This window comes from Bos indicus x Bos taurus, chromosome 2, assembly GCF_003369695.1.
Source record: "Bos indicus x Bos taurus breed Angus x Brahman F1 hybrid chromosome 2, Bos_hybrid_MaternalHap_v2.0, whole genome shotgun sequence".
Lineage (NCBI taxonomy): Eukaryota > Metazoa > Chordata > Mammalia > Artiodactyla > Bovidae > Bos > Bos indicus x Bos taurus.
In genome coordinates, this window is record NC_040077.1 from 5,487,078 (window position 1) to 5,510,244 (window position 23,167).

Below are 23,167 nucleotides of genomic sequence, written 5' to 3' on the forward strand. Positions count from 1 at the left end.
GTGAAGTGAAGTGAAGTCGCTCAGTCGTGTCCGACTCTTTGCAACCCCATGGACAGCAGCCTACCAGGCTCCGCCGTCCATGGGATTTTCCAGGCAAGAATACTAGAGTGGGCTGCCATTTCCTTCTCCAGGGGATCTTCCCAACCCAGGGATCAAACCCCGGTCTCCTGCATTGCAGACAGATGCTTTACCCGTCTGAGCCACCAGGGAAGCCTATCATATAACTGATAACTGGTTGTTAGTCATTGAGCTAAAATTCAAACCCAAAGCTATGTGGCTCCAAAGCTTACCTTTCTGGCTGCACCTCTGGAGTGTCTGAGCCTCACAGTGCCCAGAATGCAGGGTTGTATGCACCAGTCCCAAACGTGGTAGTAGACCCCAAAACCACTGTCTACTCTCAATTTTCTTTTTTAATCCCAGGCACAATTAATCATTTTCTCCTCTGTATTCCCATGTGACATCTTTAAATTTTTTAAAATTCTATTTATATGTATTTACTTTGGGTGTGCTGGGTCTTCGTTGCTGCTCAGGCTTTTCTCTGGTTGTGGCGAGTGGGAGCTGCTGTCTGGTTGCAGTGTGTGGGCTTCTTTTGCGGTGGCTGTTCTTCCCGTGGAACATGAGCTCTAGGGCATGCGGCCTTCAGCAGTCCCAGCTCCCAGGTTCCAGAGCACAGTCTCAACGCAGTGGCAAAGGGGCTTAGTTGCTCCTTGGCATGTAAGATCTTCCTGGATCATGGACTGAACCTGTGTCTCCTGCATTGGCAGGTGGATTCTTTACTGCTGAGCCACCAGGGAAGCCCCCGTTTAACATCTTATATATCTTATATGTAGAATAATTACTGGTTTACAGACCTATTAATGGTTGCCTCCCATGGATTGACAGCTTTACATCAAACATTTAGGCGAATATTTTGACATCTGTGTATTCTTCGTGTCTCATTCAATACCTGCAGATAGCAGGTACCTAATGAATGTTTCGGAGAAGGCAATGGCAACCCACTCCAGGACTCTTGCCTGGAAAATCCCATGGGTGGAGGAGCCTGGTGGGCTGCAGTCCACGGGGTCGCACAGAGTCGGAAACGACTGAAGTGACTTAGCAGCAGCAGCAATGAATGTTTGCTGAAGCATCAACAGATTCCCCAACAGCAATAATGTATTATCATCCAGCTGTCCATGACCAGTCTCAGGTCTGTCTTTGACTTATCTTCAACCCAGGCCCCTAAGCCTGGAGGAAAGCCTCAGGGTTTCCATGAGTTAGCAGCTGTCACACGTGTGTGAAAGCGTGCGAAGCACTGCGTGTCAGAATTGTTACACATCAAGTAATATACACAAAGGCCTTTTGAAGTTGTGTTTTAAGGTAACTGCAGAAACCTTTCTCAGTAAATGAGAAAACAGCTCTCTCCCTCTGCCTTGATTTGACGTATTAAAAGGTTCTGAAGGGCAGTCCGTGTGCGCACGCACACGTTCACACGCACAGTGAGAGCTAGCATTAACCCTCCAGTATCAGGGACCTCCTGAACTATAATCTCACTGCATGAAGTCTGAGTAACAATAGTAAACATCAGAGGAGCTTTCACAACAAATTCTTTAAACAAATTCACAGCTGTCAGCCATGATACGAGATTTAATTAGGCCACCCTGAGTTGTGCTGCATACAATCTTTACTGTAATCAGGTTCTTTGTTGTACCCACTGTGTGGCCACTGAGGAAAGGTCCTTAAGAGGCACACTCTCCCATGGGTAATCACACCCGGAGCCCAATAAACCTGACGGCAACTGGCAAAGAAAATACACGGTTTCTTCCCCTGCATGGTAATACGAAAGGAACAAGTAGTGCCTGGATCCTACTCATTTTCATTTTTTTGGTCAAAATGTTCTTTGTACAATCTTGCTGAGTCCACAAGAGCACGTAACAAAGTTATCACTCTCGGTCTGACAACACGAGGAAGAAAGTTAGGAAGTCGGCCTCATTTCTGTAGAGCTCTGCGCTGTGATTGCTGTTCAGTGCTGGCATGGTGTCAAGAGCTCTGAAGAGTCTGATACTGTGCTCTGCGAGCTGGCAAGTTAGCCTGCCATAGTTTCAGGTGTTCTGGTAGAAGAAATAAGAAAAGAAGAAGAAGTCAGAGACAAAGGACAATTTATTATTCATAGCAATAGTGGGCAAACCAACTGTTTTGGCCCGGGTTGCTATTAGGAGAAAAGTAAAAGCATCTTACCTGGGAATGGTCAGGGAAGAGTCCTAAAATTTTTAATTAGGACTCTGTGTGTGTGTACGCACACTCAGTTGTATCCAACTCTTTGTGATCCCGTGGGCTGTAGCCCTCCAGGCTCCTCTGTCCATGATTTTCCAGGCAGGAATACTATAATGGGTTGCCATGCCCGACTCCAGGGGATCTTCCTGACCCAGGGATTGAACCATTCTCTTGCATTTCCTGCAGTGGCAGGTGAATTCTTTACCACTGCACCACATGCGAAGCCCAGATAGGACGATATATTGTGCTAATAACTTCCTACCCCTTTCATCCTAATCATTACCCTGGAAGCAACTGAGAGAAAGTGATCCCCTTCTGGGGAGAGTTGCATTTAGTGATATAATTATCTTCCTAAGGTATGTGGACCAGGAGGAGGTGAAGGAGTTAGAGTTGGAAATATTGTTGAGTCAGTTATCTAGGAGCCCATTTCAGAGTTCAACAATACCAGATGCCTGTGGATGGCAGGAAGCATGGAAGGTCCATCAGATACCTTGACTGGCCAGCCCATTGTTGAGTGGCTTGTGATAAAAAGCACACCACTGTCAGACTGTAGATGGTCCAGAGAGCCAAAAACTTCACCTGGATTAGTTTCAAGGGCCACGGTAGGCTCAAACACATCTTTATTAATTAAAATTGGAACCATTACAATCAAAACATTTTTGCCACCGAGAAATGTTTGCTTATTCCTGTAACATAAACACCTGTGCTTCAGGATTCGATGAACTCTTGGAAAGCATTTTCTGTATTCTGCTGGTTGTGGAAGCCTTTTCCTGCAAAAAGTTGTCCAGATACTTGAAGAAGTGGTAGTCGGTTGGCATCAGGTGAATATGGCAGATGAGGCAAAACTTCATATCCCAATTTATTCAACTTTTGATGTGTTGGTTGTGCAATATGCAGTTGACACCGTCATGGAGAAGAATTGGGCCTTTCTGTTGACCAATGCTGGCTATAGGCATTGCAGTTATCAGTTTGCTGAGCATACTTCTCAGATGTAATGGTTTCATCAGGATTCAGAAAGCTGTAGTGGATCAGACCAGCAGCAGACCACTAAACGGTGACCATGACCTTTTTTTGGTGCAAGTTTGGCTTTGGGAAGTGCTTTGGAGCTTCTTCTTGGTCTAACCACTGAGCTGGTTGTTGCCGGTTGTCATATAAAATCCACTTTTTGTCACATGTCACAATCCAGTGGAGAAATGTTTCATTGTTGTTGCATAGAATAAGAGAAGACAACACTTCAAAATGACATTTTTAAAAATTTTCTATCAGCTCATGAGGCACCCACATATCATAGAGCTTTTTCACCTTTCCAGTTTGCTTCAAATGCCTGGTGACCATAGAATGCTCAACATTGAGTTCTTGGGCAGTTTCTCGTGTAGTTTCAGGAGGATCAGTTTCGATGATGCTCTCGGTTGTTGTCAACTTCCGATGGCCAGCCACTGCCCTTCTCACCTTCAAGGCCAGCCCCTGCCCTCCTCACCTTCAAGGCCCTCGTCTCCTCGGCAAAAGTTCTTGAACCACCACTGCACCGTACATTTGATAGCAGTTTCTGGGCCAAATGCGTTGCTGATGTTGAAAGTTGTCTCCACTGCTTTACAACCCATTTTGAACTCAAATAAGAAAATCACTTGAATCTGCTTTTTGTCTAACATCATTTCCGTAGTCTAAAATAAATATAAAATAAGCATCAAGTAAAACAGTAAAGAATCTACCTGCAGTGGGGGACACTTGGGTTCGATCCCTGGGTTGGAAAGATCCTGTGGAGGAGGGCATGGCAACTCACTCCAGTATTCTTGCATGGAGAATCCCCACGGACAGAGGAGCCTGGAGGGCTGCAGTCTGTGGGGTTGTAAAGAGTCAGACAAGACTGAGCAACTAAGCACAGCACAATGTCATTAGCAAAAAAAAAAAAAAAGTAAAAAGGAGAGATGTGCATTAAAATGATATGTAACATAACCACATTTATTTAAGAATGTATTCCATATCAAATGGCAAAGTTCAGCAGTGCAAAACTGTAGTTACTTTTGTACAAAGCTAGTAATAGGGCATAAAGTTTCCCCTAAAGGAACAGGTACCACTTCTACGTGTAAAATCTAGGTGCTGTGGAGGCCAAGCTGGTTGTGTTCTTGAAGGTGCTGTTTTCATTTGACAAGTGAAACTTATCGGGACTGTCCCCCTCTGTTAGTCATTGAATCTGAGGTGACTCACCCAAAATAGGAATATCACATCAGAGAGTCACAAGGTTTCCATGGGTCAGGCATTCAGTGTTGATAAGAGCACAGTGGCACGCTAAGAGCTACTTTTTAAAAAGAAGATCTTTGGTGGTTTCATCAGGGACATAATGAATCTAAAACGTCACAGGAGCATCCCTGGGTGGAGACAGCCTCCTTTTGCTAGAGGCTGCAGTCAACAAAACCATTAGTCACAGAATTTTGTAACTCAGAGGGATCATTAGAGATTTGGGCCCCCAGATTAGAGAGTGTGTTATTTCAATAACTTTCCATACAGCTTCCAAGGCAGTCTCTAGGTTTGGGCCTCATCCAAAGGATGCTAATTTGCAAATTAGCGCATGTAAAGAACCAGATACCGTCTCCAATACTCAAGCTGTCCCACATGGGCCTCCTTTTTGGTGATAGAAGGGCAAAGAGACAGCAGGTTTTTGGTTTTGTTTTGTTTTGTTTCTGCCAGAGATACTGAGTATTGTGAATCTACCCTCATTGTTTCAAGAAACTTTAATTGGTCATCAGACTCCTGAATTTTTATCTGGATTTATCAATAAGTTTCCACTTTATCAATAAAATTGCCACGTCTGTCAATAGGGATATGATCTATATGCAGGTCAGGAAGCAACAGTTAGAACTGGACATGGAACAACAGCCTGGTTCCAAATAGGAAAAGGAGTACGTCAAGGCTGTATATTGTCACCCTGCTTATTTAACTTCTATGCAGAGTACATCATGAGAAACGCTGGGCTGGAAGAAGCACAAGCTGAAATCAAGATTGCTGGGAGAAATATCAATAACCTCAGATATGCAGATGATACCACCCTTATGGCAGAGAGTGAAGAGGAACTAAAAAGCCTCTTGATGAAAGTGAAAGTGGAGAGTGAAAAAGTTGGCTTAAAGCTCAACATTCAGAAAACTAAGATCATGGCATCTGGTCCCATCACTTCATGGGAAATAGATGGAGAAACAGTGGAAACAGTGACAGACTTTATTTTTTTGGGCTCCAAAATCACTGCAGATGGGGATTGCAGCCATGAAATTAAAAGATGCTTACTCCTTGGAAGAAAAGTTATGACCAACCTAGATATCATATTCAAAAGCAGAGACATTACTTTGCCAACAAAGGTCCGTCTAGTCAAGGCTATGGTTTTTCCAGTGGTCATATATAGATGTGAAAGTTGAACTGTGAAGAAAGCTGAGTGCCGAAGAATTGATGCTTTTGAACTGTGGTGTTGGAGAATACTCTTGAGAGTCCTGTAAGGAGATCCAACCAGATCCTCTCCTGTAAGGAGAGAACTGTAAGGAGATCCAACCAGTCTATCCTAAAGGAGATCAGCCCTGGGATTTCTTTGGAAGGACTGATGCTAAAGCTGAAACTCCAGTACTTTGGCCACCTCATGCGAAGAGTTGACTCATTGGAAAAGACTCTGATGCTGGGAGGGATTGGGGGCAGGAGGAGAAGGGGGAGAAGGGGCCGACAGAGGATGAGATGGCTGGATGGCATCACTGACTTGATGGACATGAGTTTGGGTAAACTCTGGGAGTTGGTAATGGACAGGGAGGCCTGGCGTGCTGCGATTTATGGAGTCGCAAAGAGTCAGACACGACCGCGCGACTGAACTGAACTGAATACTGCAGTAAAAGTAGTTGAACTGAGGCTTCTGACTTGCCCATTGACAATGCATCATGTATAACAGGTGTCCGCACTCTCCAAGATTTAATGATCTGATGATCTGAGGTGGAGCTGATGTGATAAGAATAGAAATAAAGTACACATTAAATGTGATATACTTGAATCATCCTGAAACCATCCACCTGGCCTGCCCCAACAGTAACCCTCCCCCCACCCCCGCCCCTGTCAGTAGAAAAATTGTCTTCAGTGAAACTTATCCCTGGTGCCAAAAAGATTGGTGCCTACTGACTTATGTATTGAAAACTTTGGACATCGGAGGGTAAAGGCACTCACTAAATGCTGGAAAATGTCCTGGCAACCAAAATCAGCTGTTGCCCCACAGCGTCAACTTTGCTAGACGCTGTGACTGCACCCAAATCTATTTTACAGATTAGTGGCATGTTACAGACAAATGACGCCACACCACTGGCACTTGATCAAGATCAGTCTCGTTTGCATGGCAAGGCCTCCGTGTGTGTTTAGTGCTTCTCCAGGGATACCAGATTCCCCTCGGCATCATTAAAAACGTTTGTGTCCTATCAGCATTCTCTACATGCAGCTCTTCTCAATTGTGGAGACTCCTCTCTGGCACTTATGAGAGAGGGAAGTAAAAGCATCAATTCTTACTGACATAAAGATGTAAAAGCAGCAACATCTGTACATTAAATTGACTCAAAGTGCCCCACCCCCAAAGTCAGACTAGCTTCTCCTTCCCCTCTGTGAAGGCTGCCCAAACCCCGTTAGCTGAATCTGCGTGCATTTTCCTCCCACATGTCCAGGTGTAACAGTGTCTTGGACTCCTGTGTTTAACAGAGCCGTAAAAGTTTGATTCACTCCGAGATTCCCAGCTTACTGAGATAGATGTGTGTGGCCTTCGACCTTCCTTGCTGCTGCTGCTGCTGCTAAGTCGCTTCAGTCATGTCTGACTCTGTGCGACCCCACAGATGGCAGCCCACCAGGCTCCCCCGTCCCTGGGATTCTCCAGGCAAGAATACTGGAGTGGGTTGCCATTTCCTTCTCCAATGCATGAAAGTGAAAAGTGAAAGGAAGTTGCTCAGTCGTGTCTGACTCTTCACGACCACATGGACTGCAGCCTACCAGGCTCCTCCATCCATGGGATTTTCCAGGCAAGAGTACTGGAGTGGGGTGCCATTGCCTTCTCTGTCGACCTTCCTTAGGGATGGGAAAATATTGACCCCCATCTCTAACTGTTTCTCCCCAGTGTGGCTGAGGTCTGAAGAGGTAGGATGACATCATTTCCTCATTCATCAACATTAGATACCCACTCCAGAGTACTGGCTTGTTGTCAATGCCATATCTGTGGTTTCCCATGGAGTTTTTCTGTGTCAGAAAAAAATCTCCCCATGAAGGTCAGTGTTGCCTTATAGAAGCCAGAATCCACTGCAGAAAAAGTCTGAGACCTTTTACTGTCATCTCCAAATGGATCAAAAGTTAGCATTAGAGGTTGCAGGAGGATTTGTTGTGAGAAAGCCTAGTTGTCATTCTTCCTTAATAAACTTTACACACTCCACATCCTCAACTCCTAAGCAAACCAGCCAAAGCTCTATATTTGTCTGGTTTTTGCTCATAATGATAGCAGTTTTTCTTCCTTTCATGCTCAGTATGGATGTGGGTCCCTGTAACTTGTCTGAATGCAAGTGGAACCTTCTGCCAACCGAGATGAATCTTAGTGTTGTTGTTTATTCAATTCACTAAGTCATGTCCGACTGTGTGACCCCATGAATTGCAGCACGCCAGGCTTCCCTGTCCTTAACTATCTCCCAGTTTGCTCAAACTCATATCCATTGAATCGGTGGTGCTATCAAAACATCTCAACTTCTTCCACCCCCTTCTCCTCTTGCCCTCAATCTTTCCCAGCATCAGAGTCTTTTGCACTGAGTTGGCTCTTCACATCAGGTGGCCAAAGTATTGGAGCTTCAGCATCAGCATCAGTCCTTCCAATGAATATTCAGGGTTGATTTCCTTTAGGATTGAGTTGTTTGATCTCCTTGCTGAGGAAGGGACTCTCAAGAGTCTTCTCCAGCACCATAATTCAAAAGCAGCAGTTCCTCGGTGCTCAGCCTTCTTTATGGTCTGACTCTCACATCTTTACCTTTCTACTACTGGAAAAACCATAGCTTTGACTATTCATACCTTTGTCGGCAAAGTAATGTCTCTGCTTTTGAATACATTGTCTAGGTTTGTCATAGCTTTACTTCCAAGGAGCTGGCATATTTTAATTTCATAGCTACAGTCACCATCCGCAGTGATTTTGGAGCCCAAGAAAATAAAATATGCCACTGTTTCTACTTTTTCCCCATCTCTTTGTCATGAAGTGATGGGACCAGATGCCATGATCTTAGTGTTTCGAATACTGAGTTTTAAGTCAGCTTTTTCACTCTCCTTTTTCACCCTCATCAAGAGGCTCTTTAGTTCCTCTTCACTTTCTGCTCTTAGAGTGGTATCATCTGCATATCAGGTTGTTGATATTTCTCCCAGTAATCCTGATTCCTGTTTCATCCAGCCTGGCATTTCTCATGATGTACTCTGCATATAAGTTAAATAAGTAGGATGATAATATACAGCCTTGAGTACTCTTTTCCCAATTTTGAACCAGTCTGTTGTTCCATGTCCAGTTCTAACTGTTGCTTCTTGTCCTGCATACAGATTTCTCAGGAGGCAGATAAGGTGGTCTTGTATTCCCATCTATTGGCTATTACAGTGGGGTAGATTAGAGTTTGACCCCTGGGTTGGTGAGGAAAGTTCCTTCACCCAGAGAAGAGTTAGCAATAAGCAGGGCACTCACTGGTCAGGCAACTGTCTCTGAAACTCCTTCCTAATAATTCAGCCTGCAAGTACCTACCAAATTCCTTCAATTTAGCAGGAAATAAAATAAAATTTTAAAAAAGACAAGCAAACAAACATTTATTTCCTAGTTGGCCATACCATTTGCAGTTCAATACTGATTCCCTTGGACTTTCCTCAAATCCCGTTAATTGGCCTGGGAGGCCCTCATGCTTCCTGTTTCAGAAAGCCACGTCTTTGTCATCGTCCCACCATCATTGCCAAAACTGTCAAGAACCCTAAAGGGTCTGCACTTGCCCTCCTTGTAAACCAAAAAGTTAGCCTGCCACAGTGTCATGATGAAAGCCTGCGATTCCTAGGTCAAAGATGAGGTTTATTACAGCACTAGCAACAACCTGAGCATCAGCATTTTTATGTCAGTTCCCAGTTCCCATGGGGGGATGAGAGTAGGATCAGGTGACCTCTGCCTGTGCAGTAGGTCATGTTACAGAAAGACCCCAAGCTCAGGGACTCAGGATCTCTTTATAATGCCAAGAAGTATGCCCGCCCTTTGTTCCAGAGAGAAACTACCTTCACTTCCAAGGCTGCTTGCTATACAAAATCCTTTTAAAGGAACAAAGGGTAACCCGGTGCTTTGCTCACAGGTGTGCAGAAATATGAGAAACCCTCAGAGAACTGTCTCCATTAGCAGAAAGAAATAACCAGCAACAGCAATAGGGGAGCGGCACTCAAACACCTGGCAACTAGGGATTACGTCCACGGCTCCTGTCCTCCTGTGGACTACAGACCTGGAGGTATTGGGAGCTGATGATCACACAACATTCTCAACCTTCCACAAGAGGTTGTGGAATAAAATAAAAATCCTCACAAGAAGAGGAAGAATCTGAGAATTTCAGACATCGCAGTGACATCAGAAGTCGAGGTGTTTTTTTATACTAAATTAAACTCAAGAGCTATTGAAAACTGTTGAAGCAGTATGATAGGTATTTGGGGATGCTTTTTACTGATCACTCTATAACTATGTGTTTTAAAGTTTTTTATAATAATTAAAAATTTCTTTAAACAATGTGAAATTAACAGAATTCTCCATTGAAGAGAAAATGCTCAAGATAAAAACCTCTAATAGTTGAATTTGGTATAGAATATTTCTCCACCAGAAAATATCTACTGTGGTAGGGAGAAGAAAAATATGTATTTTATCCATAGATATTATTGAAATTTTAGTTTTAGAAATGCTTGAAGTATTTTGAATATGGGGACAAAGACCTGGGATGAAAGAAAATTGAAGAATTGAATTTTATTGGATAGACTTAACTGCTGAAGAGATCTGGCGTCTAAACCAAACATCACTAAGATGCCAGTGTTCACTGAGAACAAGGAGAAGAAGGAGCTTGCACATGTTTCCAGCAGAGGCTGCTTCCACACAGCAAATGCAGCAAAACAAACTGACCGTAAGAGGACTGTAGGTATTCGTTCTTTCACTCAGTATCACCCGAGCATCACCCCTGGGCTCGGTGAGTTTATCTAGAAAAAGAGAACAGATTTAAAGATTTATTTTTTAAGAGAAGGGGAATGAAGTCATCATCTTCAGTATTTTTTCTTAAAATTATATTATCCTTACATTGTGATAGTTCTTGATTAGGATTTAAACATATTTACAGAAAGGAAGTAGAGAATGAAATCTGAAAGGGGACCTGGACAGGTGATACAGGTCTGAACTGATATAGATAAAAATGAAATGATACCTCATCAAGCTTGGGAAATGGTTAGAAAAGTAGCTAGTAACTCTGCATGGGCCATCAGCAGACAGTAAGTGAGTCTTGGGAAAATTAACCTAACCTATGGTCCTAAAATGGTCCTCTCTGAATTATTGAAATCATTAGAAATCCTGGAAATAGAATCGTTACTGCCCTGTTCCTCTGACCCCTGTTTTATAACTGCCACAACCCCACATCCCAGGAAAGACAGAGCAGGGTCAATAGGCTCTAAATTAAGAATTAACGGAAAGACTAAGATCCCTTAGAAAGATGATCACTGAGAAAGGATATTATCAAAATATGTACAATCTTGATGAACCCAGGAGCGCTGTGTAGCTCCGTGCCAGCTGCGCCCAGCAGGGCAGCAGATAAGGGCATATGAGGGGCAGGGAGCCGGGAGGAGACCCAGCCAGGACTGAAGCCATGCTCGGCTTACTGGGCTGTGCACTTGCTCCAAAAAGGGAGTGCCCATTCCTCCACTCGAGTGCCCAGAGGGCATGGCTTTCCTTACCCGCCTAAAGCCCTGTCTGTGCTAGCTGTGGCTCTCGAGTGAGAGCATCTCAAATCCTGGAATGTTTCCGGGCATCCATTGAAATGCTATGAAAGTAGTTTAAAGACAAATAAAAGATGGCATTACTTTATACAGTGGGTAGTAAACATATGGAACTCATTATCCTCAAGATGTTGCGTAGCTTACAAATATAAATAGGATAAATGAAGATTTAGATAAATTCATGCTTGTTTGATTCATATGAGCTGCTAGAGCATTGTTAGAAATACACAGGGAACGTCTCCAAATGCTTTCAGGGGAAACACCGTGTTTATCTTCGAAATGTCCTGGAGTGCCAGTGCCGTGAATTGAACAGGCAGCTCTCGGACTCTCCGAGTTTCTCAGCACCCACGGTACTCAGGTTAGATTTCAAGTAACTGAGGGCTAAGCTTCTGTATCATAAGGATTTTCTTTACATTAACAAATTACATAAACATTTTTCTCAATGGTGGGTATGAAGTTTCATGTGACCTTAAACCTTTCCCTGAGAACTTGGAATTGCCGTGACAACTGTGCATTTCATACTGGGCTGTAAGAGAGTGCTGTGTTAGGACCCAGCTCAGATGTGTGCTGGGCTGTAAGAGAGTGCTGTGTTAGGACCCAGAGAGTGCTGTGTTAGGACCCAGCTCAGATGTGTGCTGGGCTGTAAGAGAGTGCTGTGTTAGGACCCAGAGAGTGCTGTGCTTGGACCCAGCTCAGGTGTGTGCTGGGCTGTAAGAGAGTGCTGTGCTAGGACCCAGCTCAGGTGTGTGCTGGGCTGTAAGAGAGTGCTGTGCTAGGACCCAGCTCAGGTGTGTGCTGGGCTGTAAGAGAGTGCTGTGTTAGGACCCAGCTCAGGTGTGTGCTGGGCTGTAAGAGAGTGCTGTGTTAGGACCCGGCTCAGGTGTGTGCTGGGCTGTAAGAGAGTGCTGTGTTAGGACCCGGCTCAGGTGTGTGCTGGGCTGTAAGAGAGTGCTGTGTTAGGACCCGGCTCAGGTGTGTGCTGGGCTGTAAGAGAGTGCTGTGTTAGGACCCGGCTCAGGTGTGTGCTGGGCTGTAAGAGAGTGCTGTGTTAGGACCCGGCTCAGGTGTGTGCTGGGCTGTAAGAGAGTGCTGTGTTAGGACCCGGCTCAGGTGTGTGCTGGGCTGTAAGAGAGTGCTGTGTTAGGACACGGCTCAGGTGTGTGCTGGGCTGTAAGAGAGTGCTGTGTTAGGATCCAGCTCAGGTGTGTGGTGCTATTTCACTCTCACCTAGACCCACAGACTTTTTGTGGTTGTATTTTTCATTTCTTTCAGTATTTGTGCTTCCTTTATGTAAGATTTTTAAAATCTTCTCTCCTGTTTTTCAGGCTTCTCTTTTCAGCCTTCTGAGTGGGCTTGCAGGGAAAGCCCTTTCACTCCTAATATGCAGCTCCCACCTCTTTGACTTCAGAGCAAAGCCCCCAACTCCCTTCTGTATCATGTCATCTCAGCTATGCAGCAGACCTCCCCTTAACTCACTGCAGCCCTCAGAGACCAGGCTGCACCTTTAACAAGCTTAACTGAAGTGTGGGGAGTAACAGAGGAGAAGGACATCATAGCCCCGCTGCTGGATTTGGCTCCCCGGTCCCCAGCCTCCGGGACCTAATGCCTGATGATCTGAGGTGAAAGCTAATATAATAGAAATAAAGTGCACAACAAATGTAATGCACTTGAATCATCCTGAAACCATCCCCTCTGCCTCCTGGTCCATGGCAAAATGGCCTTCCATGAAACCAGTCCCTGGTGCCAAAAAGGTTGGGGACCCCTGAGCTACCAGATGAGCTTACCCCAAACCCAGCGAGGCTCAGACCCATTCTGAGTCCTCCACAAAGATTTGCCTGTGTAGCTCCCATCTCTGTCCTGCTCAGGCCAACCCCAGAAGCAGGTCAAAGGTATCCACAACCCCAAGCACAAGCCCACTGCCGAACTCCAGACATGGGAAGGAGGTGTTTCCTTCCCCCGGTTTGGAGCCCACTTCTCCAGTTATCATTGGCTAGCGACTGATTACTTTTCCTAAGATGACAGACCAACAGAATCATGAACTTGTCTCATGGTTCCCTGTAGGATAATGCATCAAAACATACCAGTACAGTATCAATACATTCTAGATTATTTGACCTTATGTAGTCCACAAGGCAATGGCACCCCACTCCAGTACTCTTGTCTGGAAAATCCCATGGACGGAGGAGCCTGGTAGGCTGCAGTCCATGGGATCGATAAAAGTCGGACACGACTGAGTGACTTCACTTTTACTTTTCACTTTCATGCATTGGAGAAGGAAATGGCAACCCACTCCAGTGTTCTTGCCTGGAGAATCCCAGGGACAGGGGAGCCTGGTGGGCTGCTGTCTCTGGGGTCGCACAGAGTTGGACACGACTGAAGCGACTTAGCAGCAGCAGTAGCAGCAGCCCACAGACAGGGCTTCCCGGGTGGCGCTAGTGGTAAAGAACCTGCCTGCCAATACAGGGCGTAAGAGACTCGGGTTCGATCCCTGGGTAGGGAAGATCCCCTGGAGCAGAGCATGGCAACCCGCTGTAGTATCCTGGAGAATCCCATGGACCCTGGGAGCTGGTGGGCTACAGTCCATGGGGTTGCAAAGAGTGGGACATGACTGAAGCAACTTAGCACACACACAGCCCACAGACATGAACAGTCTGGGCCCGGTTTTCTGTCCTTGGCAGGGCTGTCCGCTAGTGACATGCAAACTTGCCTAATCCTTCTCCACACAATCTCTAGATTTTGCTTCTGAACAAGAGTGTACAGATCTCCAAATGAATTAGTGATACTTTATAGGTACAATAAAGCCTAAATTCACTCTTTCACGATAATAAACATTTATCAAGGGAAATACAATGTGCAGAGATGTAATTCTTCAGATTACAAAACAGACATTTATTGTTGAGTTATAAAACAAAGATGTTTAGCAACTCAGAGTCACCCTGATTGAAAATCACCAATTCAGAACAAGGCCTTTGCTTAGATTTGACACCTAAAGGACTCATTCTGTTGAATTTTCCCCAAATAAGAGAGAACAGTCTAGCCTGAAGGTGAATTCTAGCTGTCATCTCTAGGGAGAAAAAAACTGACATAGCTTTTAAATCCCTTTTCTCCATCCTCTGTCCATCAAGTTTTCAAAGATCTTTAAGGCTAAGTTTTAGTGCAATCTCCCCCTTAGGTAAGTGTCTTTTAATAGATTCTAAAACACACTTATTTTATCTTATTCATTTTAATTTTTACATTTCAACATCTCTGAAATCAGGATGCAATCCATGACAGTCACACTTTAACAATCACACTTTGCCAAGCCGTGTTCATGACATAGTTGCCTACATCCATGAGAAATTAGTCCATTAAAAAATGAGCCTACTGAAAATATCATGACTTGGCTGTTCCCATCAGGGCCTGATTGGACAACTGCAGAGCTTCAGACAGCAAATCGTTTGAGGCTATCTGAGACAGTATAAACCTGTTGTCTGAAAACCTTCCAGCAACTCCCAGGAGGATTCATAAAGCTCCACATTTAAAACATGCATAATGGGTGTTACTGGTTTGGGAAAACTTGTTGAGCTAAAAATGGAACACTTTTAAGAAATGCTGCCTCCCCCATGCTCTTGGTGGCATGGTGTCTGTAGAAAATCACAGATACCAGTTACTGATTCAAAAGTGATTCAAAACAATAAGCCCCTACATGTACAGAAGTTTCAGAGAATACTTTTTTTTACCAAAATATAGTTCATTTGCAATGTTGTTTTAATTTCTGCTGAATAGCAAAGTGATTCATTTATGCATATATATACATTCTTTTTCCTATTCATTTCCGTTATGGCTTATCATGGGATATTGAATACAGTTCCTTGTTCCATATGATAGGACCTTCTCGTTTATCCATTTTGTGTGTTCCATTTTGTGTGTACTGGTTTGCATCTGCTAATCTCAACCTCCCACTGCATCCCCCGCCACCTTGACAACCACAGGTCTGTTGTCTATGTCTGTGGGTCTGTTTCTGTGTCATAGATGTATTCATTTGTGTCATATTTTAGATTCCACATATAAGCGATATCAGATGATGTTTGTCTTTCTCTTTCTGACTTACTTCATTTAGCATAATAATCTTTAGGTCCATTCATGCTCCTGCAAATGGCACTATTGCATTTTTTATGGCTGAGGAGTATTCCATCGTGTGTATGGATCTCACCATCTTTATCCGTTCATCTGTTGATAGACATTTAGGTTGTTTCCATGTCTTGGCTGTTGTGAATAGTGCAGCCATGAACATAGGAGTGCGTGAATCTGTTCGAATTAGAGTTTTGTCCAGATATATGCCCAGGAGTGGGATGGCTGGATCGTGTGGCAACTCTATTTTTAGTTTTTTGAGGAACCTCTGTACTGTTTTCCATAGTGGCTGTACGAACTTACATTCCCACCAACCTTGTGAAAGGGTTCCCTTTTCTCCATGCCCTCTCTAGCACTTGTTATTTGTAGACCTTTAAGGACCATTCTGACTGGTGTGAAGTGGTACCTCATTGTAGTTTTGATTTGCCTTTTTTTAATAGAATACTTTGTGTGCACCCTGAGTTGCTTAGTTGTGTCTGACTCTTTGCAACCCCATGGATTGTAGCCTGCCAGGCTCCTCTGTCCATGAAATTTTCCAGGCAAGGATACTGGAGGGGGTTTCTATTTCCTACTCCAAGGGATCTGCCCAACCCAGGGGTCAGACCTGCATCTTCTCCATTGGCAGGCAGAATCTTACCTCTGAGCCACCAGGGAAGCCCTATGAAATACTTTAACTGATTTATTTTGATTAATTTACCCTCTTCAGCATGCAAAAGAGTAACAAAAGATTTTTAAAAATCTGTGGTCTCAAATAACTCATTCTGTGCTATCAGTTCAGTTCAGTCGCTCAGTCGTTACTGACTCTTTGCGACCCCATAAATTGCAGCACGCCAGGCCTCCCTGCCCATCACCAACTCCCGGAGTTCACTCAGACTCAACGTCTGTCCAGTCCGTGATGCCATCCAGCCATCTCATCCTCTGTCGTCCCCTTCTCCTCCTGCCCCCAGTCCCTCCCAGTATCAGAGTCTTTTCCAGTGAGTCAACTCGTTGCATGAGGTGGCCAAAGTACTGGAGCTTCAGCTTCAGCATTAGTCCTTCCAGTGAACACCCAGGGCTGATCTCCTTCAGAATGGACTGGTTGGATCTCCTTGCAGTCCAAGGGACTCTCAAGAGTATAGCCTAAAGGCACAGTTTGACAGTGTTTCCCTCCCCCACCCCCAGCTTAGACACATGTAAATAAATGGTTCATGTGACTGAAGAGTGTCCTCACCTGTCTGTGCTCTTTCTAAATAGACTGTGCATGATACCAGTTCTGGCCAGAGGATGTGGATGGAAAGTGACTTGTGTTCCAAGAATAGGAAAACTAGGTCTTGATTGCCAGTCACTTTTCTCACCTAGTAAACCCTGAACCTCTCATAGAGACGATGGGGCCTTTATCACTCATGGCTCCTGAGTGACCAAGTTGTACAGAAGCCTCAAGGGACTCTCCTTGTAGCATGAAACAAACTTTTGTTGTGTAAGCCCCTGGCGTGTGGGGTTTGCTTTCACCACACCCTGAGTCTAGCATATCCTTACTGTAATATAACCTATAGTAACCAATGATAGCTTACACTTGGTGAGATACAGTCCAGGCATACTTGGTGGTGTGCAAGTGCTCAACAGCCAGCACCCATGGGGGTGAGAGGAGTCCTTGACATGTAGTATTCATCTGTTTTTGTGGTGTGGTGTAAATACTCCATCATGTCCAATTTTGAGTTATCAATGTGACATCAACCAGCTTTCTAAACTCCAGCGAATTTAATAACTGACTCCCATGAACCAATATACGTGGACTCCAGCATGCCAGCAGACATACGCTGCAAACCTCCCCAGTTTACATCTTCTCATAGAATATCTCTTGGTTTTTAACACCCAACTTCACAGAACATACATCACTCTCAGCATATCATTTTGGGGCTGATATTTTTATGGGGAAAATATATGCTTACATACTCAAACCTCAGTAGAACATTTTTTAAAAGCAAATATGCAGGGAAGTAACTGATAGAGGCTTCCCTGGTGGCTCAGACGGTAATGCGTCTGCCTGCAATGTGGGAGACCCAGGTTCGATACCTGGGTCGGGAAGATCCCCTGGAGAAGGAAATGGCAATCCACTCCAGCACTCTTGCCTGGAAAATCCCATGGATAGAGGAGCCTGATTAGGCTACAGTCCATGGGGTCGCAAAGAGTCGGACACAACTGAGCGACTTCACTTTCACTTTCTTTCTTTAACTGATAGAATCATGTGCACAGACTTTTAAAAGTGCACATCATCAATAAAGATGAGTTTCTGTGTCACTGGTACTAAGATGTGAAACTGATACTAAGAGCAGCTGGTAACTTCTGTGTCCGTTCTTTTATAATCAGTAAGCTTGCTGAGTCATTTTACTTCATAATATGTCATTTGTTACTTACATGTTCACATCTTACTATGGTTTCACTACGTTTTTAGAAATTTGGTGGTGGTTTAGGGCCGATGTGTGACACGTTATAATTTTCCCCATTTGAAATAATGGGAAACAGGAGTCCAGTCAGCTTGTTTCATGTACAACAGCTGATTGTCAGTAATGAATTACCGTTGTGAGGTGGGAGATGTCGATTATGTAAATTCTAAGATCTTTAGGTCTTACGAGCTTCCATGTGAATGTAATGACATCTATTTGCCTACGAGGGGAATTTTTTGCATAATTCTTGGTTTATAGTTGTGTTCCAGATGGACAGTACTGCTGGGGAGCTAAGTTGTGGATGGCTGAAGCAAAGAATTCCTACATTTATAATATAGTTAAAAATATATGGTACAACATTAGTTACTATCTATTCTGAGGTGAGAAACAGGGTGGAATCTAATTAGTTCTGATTCATTGATGCAAAATAAATCAGTCACCATTGAGAAGATGGTTAACAACCTTTGCTAGTTCATGTGCTCAGATGTCTTTCCTTTGGACTGAAGCTTCCATCTTTTGACCTTCTCAATCCTGAGGAGTCAGAATGAGACCGAGACCCTTCTCAAGACTTCTCCCAGCACTGTCATTTCCCCCACTCCTTTCATCCTGGGTAATGTCAATCTGCAGAGATGTGAAAAGGCCATTTAAAGCAAGTCCACCTATTAAAATATACTTTTCTACCTGTCACAGGGTCTGACATTTTCCTGATAGTGCCTTATCCTTTAGTGTCCTGAAGATGTGGAGTCTTACAGATTCCCCAGGGAAAGGTTGCACCTTAAATTCCTTACCGTCTATTTCAATGGAGGATATTAAGATAATTAGTTGAGGTCGAAGCCCTGAGAGAAAAGATCAAGGTAGCCTCTTAGGGAAAAGCATGTTCTAAGAAAGGAAAAGACAGGTAAGAAGGGACTAAAATATACTTCATTTCCTTGTCAGTGTAGTTTGGCATTCTCAAGACTTTGCTGACATTTACCCTAAGAGACCACGTTATCACTGCTCTAGTTGAAAAATTTGAAATGTGTTGGACTTTTTGTGACCCCCCGACCATAGCCTACTAGGCTCCCCTGTCCATGGAATTCTCCAGGCAGGTACACTGGAGTGGGTTGACGTCCTTCTCCAGAGGATCTTCCTGTCCCAGGGATGGAACCTGGGTCTCCGGCATTGCAGGTGGATTCTTTACCATCTGAGCCACCAGGGAAGGAGATGTCAATCCAGCTCCAGACAGATTTCATACTCCCTCACATAATAAATTTTGGCCAGTAAACAGAGACATATTATGGTTTTCAAAGGGCATCACAAGGCTCTGTTCCTTGTATACTATGGGTTTTGTGATTCCATGCACGGGGTAGTGTTGAACCTTATGCTCCTAATGCAGCGTGTGCCCTTGCCTAGGCAAATAGGTGAATACCTGCAACTCCCTCAGCGCTTTCGTCTACATTGTAGATTCTACAGCCTGGCTTCTCTGAGTGACCTGTGGACAAGTATCATCGGTATCTCTTTGAAATATATTGAGGGGCTTCCCTGGTGGCTCAGTGGTTAAGAAGCTGCCTGCCACTTAGGGGAAACGAATTTGATCCCTGATCCAGAAACAAAGATCCCACAAGCCACAGGGCAACTGAGCCCATGCACCGCAACTACTGAGCCCGAGCTCTAGAACCCAGATGCCGCAACTATTGAAACCCATGTGCCCTGGAGTCCGTGCTGCTCAGCAAGAGGAGCCACCGAAATGAGAAGCCTGTGCACAGCAACTAGAGAGGAGCCCTGCTTGCTGCAGCCGGAGAAAGCCTGGGGCAGCAACAAAAAGACCCTGCACAGCCAAAAATACAATGAATTAATTAATAAGTTTTAGAACACATCATTTGATGCATGCTTAAAAAAAGGGAACTATTTCGTATATTGACTAGAATCTCAGGCTCACCCCATGCCTACTAAATCAGAATCTGCATTTTGATCCATCCCCAGGTAATTAAAAGGCACACTGACATTTGAGGAGACTTGTCAGCAGTACTCGGAAAGCTAAGGACGCTCTAAGGACTTCTTGCTGCTGCTGCTAAGTCGCTTCAGTCGTGTCCAACTCTGTGCGACCCCAGAGACAGCAGCCCACCAGGCTCCCCTGTCCCTGGGATTCTCCAGGCAAGAATACTGGAGTGGGTTGCCATTTCCTTCTCCAATGCATGAAAGTGAAAAGTGAAAGTGAAGTTGCTCAGTCGTGTCCGACCCTCAGTGACCCCATGGACTGCAGCCCACTAGGCTCCTCTGTCCATGGAATTTTCCAGGCAAGAGTACTGGAGTGGGGTGCCATTGCTTATCCGAAGGACTTCTTGACTATCTCTCAAATGAGCACTTCGTAGTTATCTGTACTTGGTGCTTTGCAGACATCTGACAGTTTTTTTAAATCACTGAAGAGAACACCTGTGGTCTTCTTTCTTGCTAAGTCGCTTCAGTTGTGTCTGACTCTGCAGGCCTGCGGACCATAGAGCGCGAGGCTCCTCTGTCCATGGGATTCTCCAGGGAAGAATACTGGAGGAGGTTGCCATGCACTCCTCCAGGGGATTGTCCCCACCCAGGGATCAGATCCTTGTCTCCAGCATCTCCTGCTTTGGCAGGAGGATTCTTCACCCATGGCACTGCATCGTCTTCTTTCAGGACTACACAAAGTTGGACTGCATGGCTCATAAGAATCGAGGCTATTCAGGAATGACTGATCAGAGTTCCAGCCTGTTTGCATTGAATACTACCCGCTGGTATATGACAGGGCCTTCTTCTCTCTATTCAGTTTGCTTCAGGGTTACTGTGGAGTACTTGGGCCTCAAGTTCTCTCTGTATTTCTGTGCTGTACATACAGCCTGTCCAATAACAGTGCTAATCACACAGAGACATTCTTTGTTAGTTGACCATTTAATACTATGATCATTTCATATCTAAGGCACTTTAATGTTTGAAATAATTCTGTATTGCTTAAAGCATTGTGTAGTCCTAGAATCATAACATCTCAGGGTTTTTACATAAGTCTTCAGGATATCTTAAATACACATCTCATTTGCTGCTAGACACCCAACAACTGGTCCTCTTCCCTCTATTTGAACATATCTAATGACATGACAGACAAATACCGCTGAAATTGCACAGTTCAGATTGAGCCTTGAACCCACACCTGGTCTCAGGACTTAATGAAGCCCAGGTTCTTTATGTCTCATTGAAGAAAGAATTCAGTGAGAGACAAAGTGATAGGTTAAGAAGTGGATTTATCTACAGAGATACATATCCCTTAGAGAGAATGCAGTCTGTCTCAAAAGGTAAGAGCAGCGTTGAAATATGGAGTGGTTAGTTTTTGTGAGCTGGGTAATTTCATAGGCTAATGAATGGGAGGATTATTCCAACTACTTTGGAGAAGGGGCAGGGACTTCCAGGAATCGGTCCACTGCCCACTATTTGGCATTTTATGGTCAGGACTGTGCATGCGTCATTTAGCATGCTAGTGTATTACATACAGTAATGAGGCTCAAGGTCCACTGGGAAGTCAGATCTTCCACCATCTTGCATCTAGTTGGTTCTAACCAATTTATGTCCTATAATCTTTGACTATGTCATTCTTTCAAAGGTTAAGCCCTGTCCCCTTACCTCCTGTTTCACCTCCTCCTAGTTTTGAATAGTTGTAATTCATGAAAATTCTTTCTCACACTGGATTAAAATTTATTATCTAGTTGTCTTTATAATTATTTATTCATTGCAGTTATTTTACATTATATTTCCCTTAGCTGGTTGATGTAGTCTTTCTTCTTACTAAGAAAATTGGGAACCAAGACACAGAAATATTACAGCACGGTTCCAAAGGCCATCAGAAAGCACATGAAAGAAACCAAAACAAGAAACTCTTTTCTTTCTAATTTATAGTTCTATTCACCAGACTGTCTGCCAAGAAATACTGCTCTGTGACCAACACTATGATAATAACGCAAGCAAAAACATCAGTCCCTGGGAAAGATCATGGATCAGGGTGTGGTAAAAATCCAGTAACTGTGTCCCTCCCTTTTGGGGTCAGAAATCTGGCAGGGTAGGATCTGTGGCCAGAATCCAGCGTGGGGAGCTGATCCGTTCCCACAAGGAGATCTGACCCTCTGGCAGCTGGCAGTTCTCCTTTGTGAAATGGGTGTTCCTGGCACTCCATGAAAGTCCTCCCAGCCTCCTCACTCTTTTTTCTCTCCACCCTCGCATTCCACACCCTGCAGCACACACCCTCCCACGCCTACATCAATAAAACCCCTCCCTAACATACCTTCTGCACACGCACATGCCCCCACAGCTTCCTCTGCAAACATGCCCACGCCCCTCTAGGAGGCCCACCAGGCAGCCCCAGGCTTTCTGTCTCATGCCCTCGTCCGCGCTTCCACTCAGCCTCCACAGGGCACCTTATACCACACTCACCACCCCGGCCTCCAGTTCTCCCATCGTCTCTGTTTTACTTCGGGGTTTTCCTTCACCTCATCCCAGCTCACCCCGCTTGGCTCCCAGGGCCTGGGAAGGCTGGCACTGTATATGTGTCAGCTGGAGCTGTCACAGGCAAGAGCTGTCAGCCTGCGTGTGCCTGCCTGTTCTCCCATAGCCAGTCTAAGGCAGAGGATGGCAAGGAGCTGGCAGTCAGTCCTGTTTCTGGAAACTGCAAGAACTCTTGTTTTCCCTCTTGAAATTACTGGTGGGACCAGTGCTGGCTCTATGGTAGTCACCATCATCCCTCCTTCCCTCTAACTCTGTCACAGGCTTTTCCGACCCTCCTTCAGATGCCTTACCTTATGGGGCCCGGGGGTGGCATCTGTCACATCCTGTCCATTATAACCAATCACTCAGGGTAGGAGACCCTACAGAGGGCAATGAAAGAGGGGAGTTAGTTTGATCATGTTTAACCAGATCTTTAGATAATTTAAATATATGCGAGTCTTCTGGAATCTACCTACAGTTATAATACTGAAAAAAAAATGCTGAAATCAATGAAATACAGCATGTATCAGTTTACAGAACTTCTATGCTGTAGTACCTGATATCTTCACTAGGATTTTAAAGTGGCATTCTTGGGCAAATGATTTGCCACAGTTGCTTCGGTTTCTTATTTTTCCTGGTGAGGCAGATGATAGTTTAGCTAAATAAATCTTAAGAACAATGGGCATCCTTTATTCCTTCTATACTAAGAACTCTTGAATTTTTAATAACAGCCGGTGTTTACATCAACTAAATATTAAGCAATAGCCTACCAAATTGCATTAGACATTAAACAAGCAAGTAAAATAGATATTGTTTTTGTTCACTGAAAATTTACTGTCTAAAAAAAGATATCAATAGGACAAAAAAATGTGAATAAATAGCCAGAAACAGCTTTGATC

General features: G+C 44.4%; 2 long non-coding RNA genes across 2 annotated transcripts in view; one reads left to right on the top strand and one right to left on the bottom strand.

The window, feature by feature from the left end:
- The window catches only part of LOC113901194, a 91,469-nt gene that overhangs the window by 47,697 nt on the left and 20,605 nt on the right, over positions 1–23,167 (top strand). The gene's annotated exons all lie outside the window — the stretch shown is intronic.
- LOC113901192 lies at positions 1,048–22,337 on the bottom strand. Its single transcript, XR_003513343.1, has 3 exons — positions 22,218–22,337; positions 10,400–10,473; positions 1,048–2,087 (listed from the first exon to the last, which is right to left on the bottom strand). It is a non-coding gene; the product is annotated as an uncharacterized LOC113901192 (long non-coding RNA).